We start from the raw sequence: 18,166 nt of genomic DNA on the forward strand, positions 1-18,166 counted from the left end.
CTTTTTCAAATCCAGACCCCAAGGAAGAAGCCCACCCCTCCCCGGCTCTGGTTGGGGCCGTTTTCTTGTCTGCTGGGCTGCAGCTATTTGATCCATATACGTGAATCCAATTTAGCTGATTCATCTCTCGTGTTTAATTTTTATGTTAACATAACAAGGTTATACAGCTGAACATGAGAGGCCAGGGACAGCATTCATAAGTGGCAGTTCCATTTTAAAAAGAAAAGTTCCTGTAGGAAACAGGTTGAAAAGGCAAGTCCTCAGACAAAGGTTTTCTCTTAGGAGCTTGGAGAGCTTTCAGCTTGATTTGAATATAAAATCAAAGCTATTGGCATTTAACAACCTCTGTTTAAAAGTCAGGATTGACTTGTAAATAAGACCCAGCTTGGACAAAAGGATTTCCCAAAATAAATACATCATCCAGGTTTTTATGGATAGATAAAAGGGAAGGCGAGGATTTAGTCAAACCTGGGAGGACAGAGAGACTTTTGTGTTTAGTTGTTGTTCCGAATTAACCGGATTCTCCAAAAAGGAAGCCCATTTGCTCTCTGCTGCTCTCAGGGGGCTGGCATTTGAGGGTTTTCTCAGACCAGACTCACCTACTATCCTGTGTCCCCCTTGTCACCCCCAGGGACGGAGCCCACGGAGGGAAACATGTCCTTTCCCGGGGGAGGCAGATCCTTGGGTTCTTGTGGGTTGCCTGCTGATTTGGAAGCGGGCCAGGTCTTGAGACCTGAAGGGGTGGCATCATGAGCCGGCCCTGCAGGGGCCCCCAGATTGGGCAACACTGTCTTGTGACTCAGAGAAAGCATCTCCCTCAGGGCCGGAGTTCCCAGTGGGAATAACCTTACGCTGCCTTCCCGTTACTCCTAACTTCTTCAGTTTCTTTATGACAGAGCGGTGCTGAGCTGAACGTGGAAAGACGCAGACTTCTAAGGTTCTCAGGGACACCCAGCCCCTCGATTCCTGAGGGCAGCACCACTCAGATAAGGTGGGAGGGTGACCCAGCCCTTACCTGGGGACCTTTTCAGGTGCTTGGCGTCCCGAGAACAAGAGGACGAGTACCCGCCACCCCTTCTCCCTCACTGAAGCCACTTTGCAGGGTCCCCTGAGAAGAAGCGGGCTGAGGAAGCTGGTATTTAAATGTTCTGGAGTGGGAGAGAGGGTTGTTATGGCAACAAATTGCTCTGACTCTCTGAAGAGGCTCAGCACCAGCGAAACAAGAACTGGGGGGGGGGGGGCGGGGTGTGCCGGAGATGCAAGACAATATTTCAGAAAAGCTCTAACCAGACAGGAGCCGCACGTTTGTATTTTGGCTGGGATGTCTGGTGGGTCGCAGGAGGGATGTATTTACATCGACACCTCCCAGAGCGCCGGGAGTCTGGCCCCTAGGCTCACTCACGAACCTCCAGGAGAGCGGAGAGCGCTTCGCCCCAGCTGCTGGAGGCGAGGCAGGCGAGGCAGGCGAGGCAGGCGAGGCAGGCGAGGCAGGCGAGGCAGGCGAGGCAGGCGGCGGTGCTCAGAGCCAGGGCCCCATCCTCCGCCTGAGTCCACAGGTCCCCGCGCCGGCCGCTGCCTGCCACCTCAGGAGAGCAGCCACCAGAGGGAGTGGCCCGCCCCCCCCTCCCTGTGGCGGGAGGGAGAGCATGACAGGAGTACAAGGCTTGCCTGTTTAACGGGTCCGGGACCTCCTCCTGGGGACTTGAAATGCTGCGAACTTGTTAGAGGAACTGGCTGGGCAACACTGAACGTGCTCAATGCCACTGAGTTTGTGCACCTTAAAGACGGCTCATCTGATGTTCTGTGAGCTGCACCTCAAAGTGGAAAGGAGAGCCAAAGCCCTTGCAGTTCCTGCCGTGCCGGGCTGTGGGGGGCTTGTAGACCCCGGCCCGCAAAGCCTTTCTTCCGCCGAGCCCTGGCCCAGTCCTTCATCCCCCCTTGGGCTCCACACCCAGTCATGCTCCCAAGACCTCAGAGAATCAGGCTCTGCATCTGAGAGAGCAGTCCTGGAGTGCCAGGCTCATCCGCTGAACACTTCAGCAGACGGGCTCATTAACCCCCAGGGCCAATCCCTCCCTCACGGCACCCTCAGGTCAGACAGAGGAGAGCCCACATCTGGGGAGGAGGTGGCGTTTGCCCGTCAGCCGACCTCCAGGGTCGCCCAGCGCCTCCCCTGCAGGACACCGATGAGGACATCGGACCCAAAGCAAATCGTAGTCGCTTTGCTGTGACCACCCCAGTGAAGGGCAGCTCACCAGCATGCGTCCTTCCTAACTGAGGATCCCACACGCTTCAGGTAGACGGGCTTCCTGGGCTGGGCTGGCCTTGGCTTTAGCCGTGTCGGGCGGAGGCTGAGGGAGGCAGAGCCAGGCCGGCCGCTAGGGTGGCCACAGGTGGACTGCTGGGCACCCGGATCACTGCGGAGCGAAGGTCCAGGGTGCTTGACAGCCTCCCAGCGGGGAGGGGACAGAGAAGGGATGGGCTGGAAGGGGAAGCAGAAACAAAGGGGTTTGTTTCTCAGACCCAAATACACATGAAGGATGTGTGGTGTCACCGCGTTCGTGGTCTTGGGTTCCCGTGGCCTGGCCCAGCCGGCTGGGGTCCATCCATGGGGCTGCCTGCCCAGCCCTCTGGAGACCTGTTGCTCTTCGCTGTAGCACCCACCCTGCGAAGTCAGCGTCCCTACATTTGACTGCATCACCTAGGGAGGGCCTTCCCTCTCATCCCCGCTCTGGGCACACGGCCTGCCCTCCTGGGTGTCTGCTGAAGACAAGCCCTACGAGGGTCCTGGAGCTGCCGCCAGAAAGCGCCACACACTGGGGTCTCCACACAGCAGAATTGCCCTCTCTCCCGGTCCTGGACGCCAGAAGTCTGAGATCCAGCTGTGGGAAGGGTTGTTCCTTCTGGGGGCTGTGGGGGAGTCTGGCCCCAGCCTCACCCGGCTCCTGGCACTCCTCGGCTTGTACACCTGCCACTCCAGTCTCTGCCCCCATCGGCACAGGGTTGCCTCCCTATCTCTGTATCTGCGTCATCATATGACAGCCTACTCTCTGCGTGTTCTCTCCTCTCCTTAGAAGGTCACCGGTCATTGCGCTAGGGTCCACCCTACCGACCTCAGCTTGAGAACATCTGCAAAGGTCACATCCCCAAGTTCTGGGGGTAGGACTCAAATATATCTTTTTGGAGGATACAATTTGATCCACGACATAGGTTTTAAATAATAATAAAAAAAAATAAATTCCCCTTGCATCCTGAGAGAAGTCAGATGGGCACAAGCCTACGGGAAGATGAACTGGCTGAACGAGAGCTTTTGACAGGTGGCCTCCCCGTCTAAGGACGGGCCCTGTCAAACAGGGCTCAGATTTGGGCATCAACCTTGAGAAAAAAGAGAAAATGTGTGTGCAATTGGCTTGACTGCCTTAATAGAGACCAAATAAAGAGTGGTTTAAGCCTAGAAGAAGGTTTATTTGTCTTTTATGTAAAAGTTCCAGCAGGTCGGTGCCCAGGGGTGTGAGACGGCTGTGAGCCCCAGGTTTCTTCCAGGTTGTGGCTCAGCCACCCCTAAAGTGCTGTGCTGTCCTGCGGCCCACCCAGCAGCTCCAGCTGGCTGCACGGGGAAGGAGGAAGCAGCTTCCTTCTGAGGAGTGACCTGCACCTGCTCCCCTTCCTTCTCCTCTCCAGTGGGCTTAACTTGAGGCTGCCTGCAGTCCCCCAGCTCCCCGGGGGCACAAAGGGGACAAGAACCGGTAAGAGGTCAGAAACCCCACGAGCAGGCCATAAAGACCTTCTTTGGGATTGGGAGTAAATACTGGGAGTTCATGCTTTCACCCCAATGGAGTCACACTCGCAGTAAAACAGTGTTCGATCGCTCAGCACATGGGGGAGCAGTGCACACAGAGGGTGCTCATCCCCGCTGAGGAGGCCTGCTGTAATCTTAAATAAGGACGTTGCCACCCTTAAACAAATGAGGAAAGCCACCACCATTGTGCCTTCCAGAGGGCCGCCCGGAGAACGGGGCCAGAAGGAAGCAGCCCAGCTACCCTGGGACCTCTTCCTTTTATGTCCTGCAAAGATCCATTCACGCTCATCGATCAAAAGAAACACAGCAGCGAGTTAGAAAAATCCAATAACTGGAGTGTAGTGGGCTGCAAATGAATCCTTGTCCACGTCCCTTCTCAGGTGCCAGGGGCATAATTAGGTTATTCCCAGGAGCTGGGGCTCCAGCAGGAAGCTCGTGGAGGAAATGCTAGCGAAGGCGAAGCAGGGCTCCGTGGCCTGAAGTCAACTCCACTGTGTGCAGGATGCACCCACCTCTCCGAGGAGCTCAGGCTGCATGGGTGCCTGGGCTCCGGGGTCGGGGACGTGGGCCGCCTCCTTCCCCTCCCCAGGCCCAGCTCCTGGGGTCCTGCCTGCGGAGGCTTCACCTAGCAGCTGGTGACTGGGATAGCTGGTGCTGTATTGACCCCAGAGGCCGGGCAGGCATGAAAGGCAGGATGGAGGGGTCGGTGACTGGAAGGTGGAGGGCCACTGGGACAGAGGGAGGCCAGTGAGCAGGTGTCTTGTCGACTGACCTGGGCTTTCTTCAGTGGCCTGGGCTTACCGCGGCTCTTGGAGACACCAGAGCAGGCCCCTGTAGATATCACGGCCATGACATCTGTCTTGAGTAGAAGTTGGTGAGACAGATGTGTGCCCTTCTCTGGAGTCAGCTGTGGGATGGCAACTCAGCCCCAGGGCTTGGTTCCCAAGATTAAAAGCTCAAGGGGGTTCTTTCAGATGTTCCATGAGCCATTTGCTGCTGCCCTGCGTGCCCTCAGCCTGCAAATCCATCAGCACCTTCGTGCTTCCTCCCCGACCCAATGCTTGTACTTCTTGTTTAGTCATGTATCTTTTCCAGCTTTACTGAGACAGAATCGACAAATAAAAATTGTGTATATTTAAGGTGTACAACACGATGTTTTGATATACTTTGTGAAATGATCACCATAGTCGAGATAATTGACACACCTATCACCTCACATAGTTACCACTTTGGGCGTGTGACATCACTTAAAATTTACAATGTTGGCAAACTTCAAGTATACAATGTAGGGCTGTTAGCTTAGTCGCCATGCTGTGCACTAGACCCCACAATGTGTCCACCTGAAAACTGGGGGTTTGTGCCCTCTGACCAACATCTCCCCATTGCCCCCAGCCCAGCCCCGATAACCCCCATTCTAGCATCTGCTTATGTGAGTTCGGTTTCCTTAGATTCCGTACGGAAGGGATACCGGGCAATATTTGTCTCCCTGTGTTTGGCTTTTTTCACTTTGCACAACATCCTCCGGATTCATCCATGTTGCAGATGGCAGGATTTCCTTCTTTTAAGGCCTGAATAACATTTCATTGTGTTTTTACACCACATGTTCTTTATCCATCCATTGACAGACACTTAGGTGTTTCCATGTCTTGACTATAGTGAACAAGCCTGCCATGAACACGGGAGTGCAGGTATCTCTTTGAGATACGATTTCATTTCCTTTGGGTAAATGCTTTTTACTTCTTTTCATCTGCTTTAATTTTCTGAATTTGTTTATGTGTTTGTTATCTCCGTGCTAGAAAGTAAATACCACATAGGCGGGGGTATTTTGCTGGTCTTACTACTGCTGTATCCTCAGATCAGGAACAAGCACATAGTAGGTGCACATGAAATATCAGTTGAATGAATAAATGAATGTCTGGTGGAAGAAGCATCGTGTCTCCTCCACAGGCAAACTCGAGTGTGATAAAGTTGCTAGACTAAATACAGAACGCCCAGTTGAATTTGGGTTTTAGGTAAACAGTGAATAATATTTTAGCATAAGTATATCCCAAATATTGCACGGGGCACACTTATGCTAAAAAGCAATTTGTTGTTTATCTAAAATTCAGATTTACGTGGGCTTCCTGTATTTTTATTTGCCGGAGCCGACAGCCCTGGCTCTAGATCTCACCCACCCCGGGTCAGGTTTGCCCTGCGGCCACATCCCATCCTGTGGCCTTCTTGTTCTCTTCTCCCGTGCCAGCACCCAGGCATGCCCCACTCCCTTCTCTGCTCCCACTCACAACCAGGCTTCCCTGCAGAGGGATCCTCACACATCGCCTCTGCCTCCTTCCTTCCCACTTGCCCTGGCACCTTCAGTCTCCACATCCCCTCCCCATTGGTTGGGGGACAGCGTGGTCCCACGTGGCCTGAGCAACAGTCCTGCTTTTGTCCTCTCCGCCCTGGACAGCACAGCAGGATTAATGCTGCCAGGTGCTTTCTCCCTGGCCCCCATGGTGGCCCAGCCCCTGCCTGAAGCCTGGTCCTCCTACCTCTCTGGCCAGTTGCCCTCTCTGCTGCTTCCACGCAAATTCTAAGTGCAGAAGGACATTCGAGGCTGGGTCCTGGGGCCTGTTCTGTGTGCATGGCCTTGCCTCAGGGAATGCAGTCCATTGCCCTGAATTAAACACCAAACGTCCACATTGGTCCCTCCAACCATCTCTAGGACACCTCGCCTTGAGAGTCATAGGCTCCTCAAGCTCAGAACTAAACATTCCACATTTAAACAGCCCCACTGTCCCCATCTAAGATAATGACATTGGGGTCCCCAGATGCTCAAGTAAAAAGCTGAGCCAGGCTTCTTCATCCACACATCAATCCTTTCTGCCTCCGTGTGGGCTGGGTTGTGCAAACCCTGCCCTCGGCAGAGACAGTCCCCTTGGATCTGAAACTCTGGGTCTGGGGTCTGAAATCTCAGAGTTTAGAGTTCTGTGTCCCTTCCCTTTTCATGCCCCAGCATTGCACATCTTTGCCCAAAGTGGGGGAACATTCCACTGGACTTCTGTGTGGAAGTCTGCAGCAGGAGCTGTTCAGGGGCTACGGAGCCTCTGTGCCTCTCTTGGGTACTTCCTTCCATTGCCCTCTGGGCTTGGCTGTGGCAAATATGACACCGAGACCAACGATCCATGGCCCCCAGCACATGGGGTGATTTCAGTTTCAAGGGTGAGGGCTAGGGTGGGGGAGCTGGTAGTGGAACAGCAAGGGCATGTTACATCTTTCTTCATGCTCTTCTGTCTACAATTTCCATCTCATCTCCCCCACCCTGGGCAGCCTCATCTTTGGCAGCATATTTTTTAAACATTTATTTATTTATTTTAGAGAGAGCGAGAGTGGGGTGGGAAGGGCAGAGGGAGAGGGAGAGAGAATCTCCAGCAGCCTCCCTGCTGAGCATGGAGCCCAATGTGGGGCTTGATCTCACGACCCTGAGATCGTGACCTGAGCTGGAACCAAGTCAGATGCTTCACTGACTGAGCCACCCAGGCGCCCCATCTTTGCTCATCTCGATCCTTCTCAGCTTTCTGGGCAAGGCAAAAGTGAATCTTCCCTGCTTCCTTCAGTTAGAACGAACTACTCCTTTCTCCTCATTTCTGCAGATTTTCAAGAATGAACAACTGTCTTTGTACAAAGCTCAGACAGACCTCCTTGTTCTCTCCCCACCAGACCTTAGGGATCCTTGAGGCGGTGTTGGTCCATAGTCACCATTCCGCCCACCTACGTGTTAGCCAAGTGCTTTATACTGGGCAGGGGGCATCACGATAAGTAGAAACTGGAGGGGAAAAAAAAAAAACAAGCAATGCATGAAAAAAGTAAAAACAAACAAAAAAACAAAACAAGCATTGCCCCTGACTGACACACGAGCACAGAACTAACCAAGACGGGCTTATTGTATTTATGTGTGTGTAGGTCTAATATATAGAATATATAATGTATATAGCATCTATTATAAGATAAGGAATATAGTAAAAGGATATTATATATCATAATAAGTGCATAAAATTACAGTGTTTGTGTGCTTGAGAATCAATAAGTGCCTGTTGAATGGGATGAGTGAATTGAAGTGGATATTGATGTTGGGATCAGATGCTGGGAAGTTGATAAAACACACACCGTGGGTAAACAGCAAGATTGCCGTGGCTCTGTTGATTTCCTCTGTCGCTGGCGGATTGCTCTCGAGGTCACAGAACTCGTGATGTATTGCTGGGACTTGTCACTCACCAGGTCCAGGAGCGGCACCAGCCTGGGAAGGAAGGACAATGGACAATGCTTGAAAGGTCTTCTTGACACATGAGCAGATGAGGTTCTCCCTAAGTGAGGCTCCCCCCAACAGCCCCCCATGGGGGTGCTTCTGCCTCACAGCCCCCTTCAAGAATAAAATAGAGAAGTGAGGACAAGCTCTTCTTGGATGTGGAAGAATTTCCCCACCATCAGACTGCAGGTGTGCACCCATCACTCAGAATCCTTTTTGCCTTCAGATGTTTGGAATCGATGTGCCAAGAAGCGGTCTCGGGGTACATTAGAGCACGCAGCACCTCTGGGGGCAGTGAAGGCAGCTGTCCTGGTGCAAGTGAGCCAGCACACAGTGTGTCTGCACACGTGTGTGCACATTCACGCACGCACTCCCAATGGCAATGCAGTGACACGTGGGGTGCACGATGTGCTCATAAGACAAGGCTTAGCAAGTGACGAGGCACCAGGGACGGGCAGGCTTCATCATTAAGGTGACTCTTCGTGCTCCGAGGCAAGGGGCAGAAATCCTGACAGCAGGGATGTGGGAAGTCATCCTCGGCAAAGCTTTCTAAACCCCAGTGATTTGGGGGGGCCCCCATCTCCCCAGCTAACATTGCCTTCCCTTCCATGGCCAGTAAAGGTGACTCACCAAACATGTCCCATTTTCATCCTGGAAGACTGTCAGCCTGCTGTGAGTGCTGTCTTCCGTCTTGGCCTTTGTGATTTGATTCGGAGGTAATTGTTCTGGTTCGGGCACCCTGAATCATGACCAGCACCCAGGGTGGACACACGTGGCTCTCTAAGACTCCTCGATGCTGTTTCCACCCCCGCTGCTTTGCCGCGGCTCAGCCTGGCACCAACCTCCCGGAGCTAGTGTGGATCCCCATTCTTCTGTAAGAATGCCCCCCACTGCAGCCCAGCCCTCCTTCAGATCAACTGCATTTCAGGGTCTGCCATGCTGCCCACACTTCTGACCAACTGGCTCTAGTTCTGGGGATTCCCGAGACCCCCTCAGGTTGGGTAATTTATTACAATGACTCACAGAACCAAAAAATGCTATACACATGATTAGAGTTTTCATAAAGGAAACTACTCAGCAAGAGCCGAATGAAGAGCCTCAGAGGGTGAGGTCTGGGCAGATCCCAAAGAGAGGACATGAAGCTTCCATGTCCTCTCCCCATGGGATCAGGGTGTGTCACTCTCCTGGAACATCAATGTGTTGAGCAAGCAGAAAGCTACACCCAACTTTGGTGCCCAGAGTTTCTACTGGGGTTCCATTACACAGGCACACTTGATTGAACCACTGACCACATGGCTAAATCCAGGCTGCCGTCCCCCTCTCTCCAGGGGTCAGGCTGATATCACTGGACTCCAAGCCCCATCCTCCACTCGCTGGGTTGGTCTTCCTGTGGCCAGCCCTGACCCTGAACCATCTCATCTCTTAGCCTAAACTCAGGTGTGACCCCAGAGGCTCATGAACAATAAAGGCTCTAATTATGAGGGAAATTCCAAGGATTTAGTCTCCGTCCCAGAAACTGGGAACAAAGGTGAGTCAAATTCTCTATTATACAACACCCTTGTTAGGAATATTTCTAAAGAATGTTGTCAAATGTGACAATAGCTTTTTGGAAAGAGCATGTGGAGCATAGATCCCAGCTACATCTAATTGGATCGATTTTGCAGGACGGCCTGATGTCCTGTCTCTAGCAGCGCAACTAAACATACTTTGCAGGGGCTCTGCTTATCTCCCTACATCAAAGCCAAGTGGTAGGGTAGGACTCCAAACTCCCTCTCACAGCCTGCTTGGACTCTGGGGCGCATTCATTGATCTAAACTCCTTCTGGGCCATTTATTTTTAGTACCATCACTTCTGTTAGTTAATGGTCTGAGGTTGAGTGGGAGCTACTTTTTCCGAGATAATCTCTTAAGGTTTGGTGGATACATGCAAGATTTGATATAAAGGAATAGTCAAGTCCATAGGTACTATAATCATGGCAGAGACCCCGAGGGACTGTCCCGGAAATATCTGTACTCTGCGGGCTTGTCCGCAAATATTTACATCTTCGCATGGAAGCCCAATCATCCCCTTTGCCATTTTTTTTTTTTAAAGATTTTATTTATTTATTTGACAGAGAGAGACGCAGCGAGAGAGGGAACACAGGCAGGGGGAGTGGGAGAGGGAGAAGCAGGCTTCCTGCCGAGCTGGGAGCCCGATGCGGGGCTCGATCCCAGGACCCTGAGATCATTGCCTGAGCCGAAGGCAGACGCTTAGCGACTGAGCCACCCGGGCGCCGCCCCCCTTTGCCATTTGTTGTTCATGCTCTTTGACCCTTTCCCAAATCTGTGATGTTTTTCTCAAAGAGTTAACCAGAACTACTACAAAACACAGATCTCAGAAAAAACCATGACCTCCAGGAATTTAGAAACAGGTTAAAATCATCCACAAAACACAGATGAACATGGTGAACATGTTCAGCAATCAGAATTAAAGTAAGGCCTTCACTGTCTCCCAGAACAGCCCCTTCCGCCCCTGGAGTTTGAGTGTGTTCACCCTGAAGTCTGTGCATTCTCTGCTCAGGCAGAACTTCATCAGCCTTCTTCTCTGAACCGCTGGTGGACACACCACCTTGTATTGTACCTGTTACCCTCCCTACCTTATCCTGCTCTGAGCCACTCACTGCCACACGGTATCTAACCTCTTTTCTTGTCTTTCTGTGTTGTCAGCCTCCTTTATGAAGGCACAAGCTCCACGTGAGCCTGGCTCTGCTGGTTTTATTGATCCCCGTGTCTCTGGCAGCTAATGGAGACATGCGCTGCTCAGAAAACATTTGTCGATTCACATTGGACAAATACACTCTGAGCGTCTACTCCAGGTCAGGCAGCATGCAGAGACAGGAAGAGGAGTTTCTGTGATGTCCTGGGAGAAATTCTTGTCAGGTCCTGCTCAGAAAGCCTGGTGTGTGAGTCCCCGTCATCCTTGAGGTGTTGAGCTCCCATGCTAAGAGCCTTGAACTTAATTTTAACACTGCTGGAAGTTTCAGTGTTGTGGGCTAGGACTGCAAAGTGCTGGTTGGATTACTTTATTGGACTTCTATAAAAGGGTGTACCCAGATCAGGCAAGATCAAAGATGTCACCCACTGAGACAAGGAGAAAAACTTGGAAAAGCTTCCATATCTGGGGTTGTGACTCAAGATGGAAAACATATATAGTAAGATTTCCCAGACCCCAGTGATAAGATGTGTTTCATTTCTCACATTTATGACTGATCCAGAAGAGGAAGTTTACACTTAAATTTCCAAGGGTATAAAGGACCTTGAGCTCTACCAGGCAGTGGGATCTATATCAAGTGACAGTGAGGGGATCTCATAAGTGAATTCATGTGCATCTTTAAGGCAGCATGAGTCTGTGTACTTAGGGATGCCCCATCCCAACATAGCAACTTGGTATTTAGAGTGAAATAGTGTCATGGTGAGAGCATAGACTCTGCAGCCAGAATTTGAACCCAAATTCAAACTCAAGTACTACCACTCAGTAGGTGTGTAATCTTGGGGAAGCTCTTCCCTCTTTGTGCCTCTGGAAATTAGAATTATATATACATATATATATACATATATGTGTATATATGTATATATATATATTTATAATATGCACATACTTTATTATAGTGTATACTATATAAATACCTTGTATATACATATATCATATATTATATCATGATATGTTATATTATTATGTTATAAATACACAGTAAAGATATATATACAAATATATATGTATATAAAATCTTTACTCTTCTCTAAAACAATAATTGCATCATTTGTTGACTTATTTGTTTATTGTCCATCCCACTTGTTTATTTTTGCTTTTGTCGTCTTTGCTTTTGGAGTCAGATCTAAAATATCATCCCCAAGACCAGTTGTCAAGTTCACCAGTTATGTTTTCTTCTAGGAACTTTATGATTTCGGGTCTTACATTCAAGTCTTTAATCCACATTGAGTCAATTTTTGTGTGTGGTGTAAAATAGTCCAGTTTCACCTTTTTGCATGGGGCTGTCCAGTCTTCCCAACACCACTTATTGAAGAGACTGTCCTTTCCCCATTGTATAGTCTTGGCTCCTTTCTCATAAGTTAATTGACCATATATGCATGGGTTTATTCCTGGGATTTCTATTCTGTTCCATTGATCTCTGTGTCTGTTTTTATGCCAATACCATACTGTTTTCATTACTATAGATTTGTAATATAGTTTGAAATTAGGGAGCATGACAACTCCAGCTTTGTTCTTTCTCAAGATTACTTTGGCTCTTCAGAGTCATCTGTGGTTCTGTACAAATTTTAGGATTGTTTGTTCTGTGAAAAAATGCGATTGAAATTTTGAATGGTATTGCATTGAATCTGTAGATTGCTTTGGGTAGTATGGCATTTTAACAATATTAATTCTTCCCATCCATGAGTATGGTGTATCTTTTCATTTATTTGTGTCTTCTTCAATTCCTTTCATCAGTGTTTTATAGTTTTCACTATATAGGCCTTTTACTCCCTTGGTTAAAATTATCCCTAGGGATTTTACTCTATTTTATGCAACTGTAATGGAGTAATTTCCTCAATTTCTCTTTCTGATGGTTTGCTACTAGTGTATAGAAATGCAACATATTTTTATATATTGATTTTGTACCATGAAAGTTTATTGAATTTTTTTATTAGTTCTAAGTGTGTGTGTGTGTGTGTGTGTGTGTGTGGACTCTTTAAGGTTTTCTATATATAATATGTCATCTGAAGATTGTGACAGTTTTACTTCTTCCTTTCTCATTTGGAATACTTTCTCTTCTTTTTCTTGCCTAATTGCTCTGTCTAGGACTTCTGATAATATGTTGAATAAAAGTGGTGAATGTAGCCACCCTTCTCTTGCTCCTTATCTTAGGCGGAAAGCTTTTAGCTTCTCACCAATGAGTATGTTGTTTGCTGTGGGTTTGTCATATATGGTCTTTATTATGTTGATGTATGTTCCCTCTATTCTGACTTTGTTGAAAGTTTTTATTATAAATTGATGTTGAATTTTGTCATGGGTTTTCAGCATCTATTGAAATGATTATGATATTTACCTTTCATTTTGTTAATGTGATGTATCACATTGACTGATTTGCAGATGTTGAACCATCTTGGCATCCCTGGAATAAATCCCATTTGATCATGGTGTATGATTCTTTTATTTTTTTTTTAAAGATTTATTTATTTATTTTAGAGAGAGAGAAAGAAAGAGAGAGCAAGAAAGAGTGAGTGGGGGAGGGGCAGAGGGAGAGAATCTTCAAGCAGATTCCCCCCTGAGCACAGAGTCCGACATGGGACTCTCGATCCCACGACTCATGAGATCATGACCGGAGCTGAAACCAAGAGTCAGACGTTTAACTGACTGAGCCACCCAGGCACCCTGGTGTATGATCCTTTTAAAATATTGCTGAATTTGGTTTGTTAATAAAATATTGCCCATTTTTCTTTTGCTTTTAACACAATTCCCCATGTTTAACAAGAAGTTACCTCAAGGGTATTTTAATTCTTTTGTAACAGCCTTGTTATGAAACTTGGTTACAAGAACTCTGAACAATCTAAATGCTGTCCATTGATTCCCTCAGAAATATGTGGTCCCGAAAAATCTGGAAACCTAAAACAGCAACGTGCCCAGATCTTGGTTTCTAAATACTGTTCCCTATTAAAGGAGCCAGGGCTCCTTGGAGACGTGGCTGATTCCAAGTCTGTGGCAGGTGGAGAACAGGGATCCCTGATTATCTTGCTGTGCCAGACAGCAAGGAAATGCAGGTGTGTCAAAAAGACATGCAGATCAGCTGGAAGGGATTTTTACTGGCCAAATGTAGGACAATTTGAGCATCAGAAAGAATAATGATGATGATGGATTGTAAGACATTGAGATGAAAAAAAAATCTATGCATCCATAGTGATTCTCAAAAAAGGTATGGGAGAGAAGTGACAGAAAAACAAGTTTTTACAGAAAAAGACACCAAATGGGTGTTAGAGGAATAATAGGATCAAAACATAACCCCCTTGCAATCATCGATGAGAGCAAGGGCCGTCTATTGATGTTAAAACTGGGCAGAAGTTGCTGTTGAATGGGATATCTGCTCTCTCAAGAAGCATCCTGTATAGATTGATGGTAATCACCAACAAAGAGGTGCCTTTATGATTGAGAGATCCGTGGCACCATTTTAACCAAGAATGAGACAAACCGATATTATGTGCACTGAGAAGTACTCAGGATCTGGACAAAAAAAAAGTGCTTAACTTGACTTTAACCGTGAGGAAACAGCCTAGAAAAATCCCAGTTGTGGGATATTCAGCAAATCAACTGCCTTGGATACTTTAAAAATGTCAGTCCTAAAAACAATAAATACCACAGCGAGCTACAGGTTCACGCCCATTCAGATAGCTATTGAAAAATAGAAAGTAGTGGGACGCCTGGGTGGCTCAGTCGGTTAAGCGTCTGCCTTCGGCTCAGGTCATGATCTCAGGGTCTTGGGATCGAGTCCCGCATCGGGCTCCCTGCTCACCAGGGAGTCTGTTTCTCCCTCTCCCTCTGTCTCTTCCCCCTGCTCGTGCTCTCTCTCTCAAATAAATAAATAAAATCTTTAAAAAAAAAAAAAAAAGAGAAAAATAGAAAGTAGCAAGTGTTGGGGAGAGTGTGGAGAGATGTAACTGTCATGCACTGTAGGTGGGATGCAAAACAGCGCAGCCCCAGTGGGAAGTCATATGGAGGTTCCTCAAAAAATTAAACATGGAATTATGACAGGATCCAGCCATTCCACTTCTTTTTTTTTTTTTTTAAGATTTTTTAAATTATTTATTTGACAGAGAGAGAGAGAGAGAGAGAGCCGCAGAGGGAGAGGGAGAAGTGGCTCGCTCCCAGGACCCTGAGATCATGACCTGAGCGGAAGGCAGAGGCTTCACCGACTGAGCCACCCAGGTGTCCCAGTAATTTCACTTCTGAGTAAAAACCAAAAAATGAAAAGCAGGGACTTGAACAGATAGTTGTATATCCACGCTCACGGCAGCTTTATTCACTACAATGAGAGGTGGAAACAACCTGCGTGTTCACGATGAATGGATACTCAAAGTGTGGGAGGTCCACACAATGCAATGTTACTCAGCCTTGAGAGGGAGCGCATTCTGACAGGCGCTGCAACACGGATTCAACTTGAAGACATCATGTTAAGTGAAATAAGTCAGACACAAAAAGCCAGATATCTGTATGATTCCACTTAACGTGCGGTGTTTAGAGGAGCCGAATTCACAGAGACAGAAAGTCGAGCTCCAGTTTGGGAAGATGAGGAGGTTCTGCAGGTGGATGGTGTTGGTGGTTGCACAACAGTGTGAGCATCTTTACTGCCAATGGTAAATTTTAAATCATGTATCTGTCACTACAATAGAAATAAATAAACAGATAATAAAGCAGGGAAATGTGCTAGACTAAATTAGAAAAAAGAGACATGTCAGCTAAAGGCAAGGCATGATATTTGATCAGATACTGATTAAAAAACAAGCCACAAAGGATATTGGGGAGCGACTCAGAAAATTTACATCAGACTATATATGATTAATATTTTTATATTCGTGCAAAAAATAAAAATAATGCATTAAAACCAGTGCAGCTTTGGAGAAGCCCCGGCTATCCTGTGCAGACACCGAATCATCATCTTCTGAGTAGGTGACATTTGCCTATGTGATAATGACTTTACACTTATTTTAGGGTCTACTGACCTGCAGGAACAGAGGTGAGAACTGCTACTGTTGATTTCTCAGTCTCCTTGGGAGTGAGACTCGGGAGGGCCAGGCCTCCAGGATGATGCTAGGGTCCTCTCGTCTGTGGTTTCTCACTGTCACCCCTGGGTCTTGCAGAACTACAGCAGACCCTGCTGAAGTCCATTTCCACACCCCGCCCTGCCAGGAGCGGGCCCTCTGCTTTCCTTCCGAAGCGGTGGAGGGTTTTCCTTCCAGGTTCCATAGGAGTAGTCCGGCGCCTCTAACCGGGACCAGCTCCTTACTTGCAGAGCCCAGTGCAAAACGAAAAAGCAAGGCTCCTTGTTCAAAATTTTTTTTTTTTTAGATTTTTGTTTATTTATCTGAGAGAGAATGAGAGACAGACAGAGAGCACGAGAGGGAAGAGGGTCAGAGGAAGAAGCAGGCTCCCCACCGAGCAGGGAGCCCGATGTGGGACTCGATCCCGGGACTCCAGGATCATGACCTGAGCCGAAGGCAGTCGCTTAACCAACTGAGCCACCCAGGCGCCCCTCCTTGTTCAAAATTTATGAAGACTTTCAAATCAGTGCCAGCAGAACACTTCACTAGGGCTTAACCCTCCCAAGCATGGTGACCACAGGTTGCTCGTCGGTCCGAGAAGCTGTCTGGCCTCTGAAGATAAGACCTCCCAAACTCCCTGGCTGAGGTCTCTGGTCACTTCCCCACATCTCCATGAGATGAGTAGCAAATAGAGCAGTAAAGAAGGAGAAGCATCTGCTCAAGTGTCTCTCCACCTGCCTGACTTTCAAGATTTAAGTGTGATAAAGGAACGAAGTGACAAATAGCAGGAGATAGAGAAAAGCCTCTTATCCCCTAACAGCTGCTGCTCAGGGACCCTCAGAACCTCACAAAAGAAATATCAACTAACCTTCTCCCCCTAAACCCAGTATTAGTCATAGTGTCCCCCAGGGGAAATAAGGAATGGCTTGAAGACAGCTCTCCTTGAATGTCTCGTCACGTCTAGAGTGTCATCACCAGAACAGTGTCAACCATGAGGAAAGAACACCTGCAGGGGGCTGGCGTGGTCCCGGGTGGGGGGGATGAGCAAGGGCACAGGTGGACAGCTGATGATTTCATTTCCTGAGATTTTCAGGTGAATATTCAGACCCTTCTCCCTGCCTCCCCAGCCTGAACTTGCTCTAGACCAACCGTGCGTGTGTGTGCGTGTGTGTGTGCACACGTGTGCATGCATGCACATGCGTGTGCGTGTGCATGTTTTGCCCCATGCACAGGCGCTCCAGGCTGGGAGGTGTGTCACCTGACTGTAGCCCAGACATTACCTCCCTGGTGGATGGCCCTTTATTTCTGTCCGTAAAGGAACATTTTCTTAAGTGACCTGGCGAAGACAGTCTGCACATCAGGGGCTCAGATAGTGACTAAGTGGACAGGGACCCCCAAGGGTAAGGCGTGTCTTTTCTAACAGATTTGTTCCTGCTGGGAGTGAGTGTCTTAGCCAGTGAATCAAGGAAAGCAGGCAGAGTGATTCAGACTTGGTATCAAAGAGGGGATGTTCGTGACGGCTTGATCTTTCTGTGTCAGTTAGATGTTAACACAGAGGCTCAGGGCTCGAGGCAGTGACCTCCGTGTGGGGAAGAGAGCTGGAGCCCGTGGCTCTCCTGCGGGCCTGGAGGAGCCTGGAGATATTTTTCTTTCTGTTTTTACTGTGGTAGGAACACTTACCATGGGAGCTGCTATCTTAGCAGAGTGTGGAGTGCACGGCGTGTGTTAACCACGGGCTGGGGGCTGACCAGCAGGTGCTGGGACTCGCTCATTCTGCACACCAGGAACACAACACCGGTGAGCAGCAACCTCCATGTCCCCGTCCCCCAGCCCCTGAAAAACCACCCTTCCATTCTTTGCTTTGGTGAGTTGGACTATTTTAGTTACCTCCTATCCCAATAGCCAATTTGTGGAAACAATCTAAAATCCACAGACAGATGAGTGAATAAAAAAGAAAAGTGGTCCATCCACCCAACGGAATATTATTCAGCCTGGAAGAAGAAGGAAGTCTTGCCATATGCTACAACATGGATGAAGCTGAGGGCATGATGGTAGATGGTAAAAGAAACAAGCCAGACACAGAAGGACAGACATCGCGTGATTCCGCCGGTGTGGAGGAGTCTGCATCTGATCTCTGAGAAATAATGGCCGCTGGTTTCTGACAGTTCTCTAAGTGATGGCAGAGCATGGAATGTCTCCGTCCTCATATTTGTACCCAACACAGAACGCCTAAAGCCCCTGGAATTTCCTGGGTGACAGGAGCGTCTTTTGTTCTAATGCAGCGACTCTGGGTGG

This window comes from Leptonychotes weddellii, chromosome 4, assembly GCF_054177405.1.
Source record: "Leptonychotes weddellii isolate Sample4059 chromosome 4, ASM5417740v2, whole genome shotgun sequence".
Lineage (NCBI taxonomy): Eukaryota > Metazoa > Chordata > Mammalia > Carnivora > Phocidae > Leptonychotes > Leptonychotes weddellii.